The sequence below is a fragment of the Nematolebias whitei genome, chromosome 1 (assembly GCF_014905685.2).
Source record: "Nematolebias whitei isolate Nwh7 chromosome 1, NemWhi1, whole genome shotgun sequence".
Classification (NCBI taxonomy): Eukaryota; Metazoa; Chordata; class Actinopteri; order Cyprinodontiformes; family Rivulidae; genus Nematolebias; species Nematolebias whitei.
Genome location: NC_056498.1, coordinates 20,804,594 through 20,806,238, shown reverse-complemented (window position 1 = coordinate 20,806,238; position 1,645 = coordinate 20,804,594). Strand labels below are relative to the sequence as shown.

At 41.6% G+C, this 1,645-nt stretch overlaps 1 protein-coding gene across 1 annotated transcript in view; it reads left to right on the top strand.

Annotated features, from left to right (window-relative positions):
• Window positions 1-1,645, top strand: part of LOC119408699 (NACHT, LRR and PYD domains-containing protein 14-like) — a 108,663-nt gene that overhangs the window by 24,335 nt on the left and 82,683 nt on the right. The window lies entirely within an intron of this gene.

Sequence of the window (1,645 nt, the reverse complement as noted above, 5' to 3'; positions counted from 1 at the left end):
AACTAATTCTGTCCACTTCAATCATTTAGTTCATATTTCAGTTTGAACCTGCATCCTGTTGGCTTCAGCTCAAATCTTTTATTCTTTATTCAGATTGTGGGACTGCAGTTTGTCAGAGATCAGCTGTTCTTATCTGGGCTCAGCTCTGAAGTCCAACCACTCCCATCTGACTCAACTGGACCTGAGTCACAACCAGCTGTCTGACTCTGGAGTGAAGGAGCTCTGTGGTTTCCTGGAGAGTCCAAACTGTAGACTGGAGGTTCTGAGGTCAGTTACTTCAGCTGTTGGAGGTTTTCTATGTTTGTCCAACTAAAATCGTTCTCTGATACTTCACAATTTATTCACTTATAAATGTTTCATTCATTTCAAAAGTTCAACTTGAACACGTCTGTTTTGAAGTTTCTCTTTCCAAACGTCTAAAAACCTTTTTAGAACAAAAACATGTTTGCTGCTTGTTTTAACTTTTTAAAACACTTTTACTGGATTCAACATGAAACAGTTGTCTCAGCGATGAAGGAGAAGGAAGAGCGATCATGTTTTTACCTGTTTCTGTTTTGTCTGTGTGCAGTTTGTTTGTTAGCAAAAAAACCTTGTAAATCACAGAAAATATTATAATAAACTTTTAGAAAGTCATCATTAGATGAACATCTAGAACTGATGAACTGTGGTTGTTAACCAGATTCAAGATGGCCACCACAGATAATCAACCTAAGCTTGTACCAAAGCATCTGTAACAGGGAGTATTTCAGATAGTGAGCTAAAATGTGGTGTGGTAGTAGCTGAGAGTCACAGTTGGTTGGAAAGTTGACCCCAGGATGCAGAAAGAAACGAGGAACTTTAATGACGAACTAAAGCACAGATTCTTAACTCTTGGGTGGTGACCCACAAGTTGTCCAGGATCTCCACCTCTATGGCTCTAAACAAATCAGTTTTTCAAATGTGGGACTGAGATCACATAAATGTTCACTTGAAAACACCAGAACTGTTCCTGTTAACATGAGAGGCTGATTACAGTACATGTTCCCACCCCTTGGTGGCGCTAACGACCCACTCAGATGTTTAACGAGCTTTTTAATAACCTCAGTCAGGGTCCTCCTTCGCAGAAGGGGAGCTCAACCTGTATGAGGGGGCGTGACTAAGTGTGATCTCAGTGGATCTTATGTGGTTATGATATGAGACGGTGCGACTAAGTGTGATCTCAGTGGATCTTATGTGGTTATGATATGAGACGGTGCTTCAAAAGCCTTTCTGCGTGATGTGGCAAGCAGATTAACTATTCCTTCACGGATATTGAATCCCAGGGAGACTCTTTTTAGAGTGGCTGGCCCAGTTTAACCCAGTCAGAACCGGGCCATAATTTCATTATAATCCCATCTCTGAGCAGATCAAAACCATAGGACCAGTCTAGATAAGAAATATTTAACAACTCCCCCTGGGAGATGCCTACAGGCTATAGCGTGTGATCTGCCAGCCTCAGGTCGCCTGACCCAGCCCTGGACATCTGCCTAGGACTTCAGCATCCCCCTGGTGTGGTGCAATGACATAATGGAAATTTCTAACATTGGTCTAAGTCAGTTCTCTAAATATATGATTCAATGATTGCAGGAGGCGTCCTAATGCAAGAAAGCATTCTTATCTACTAGAT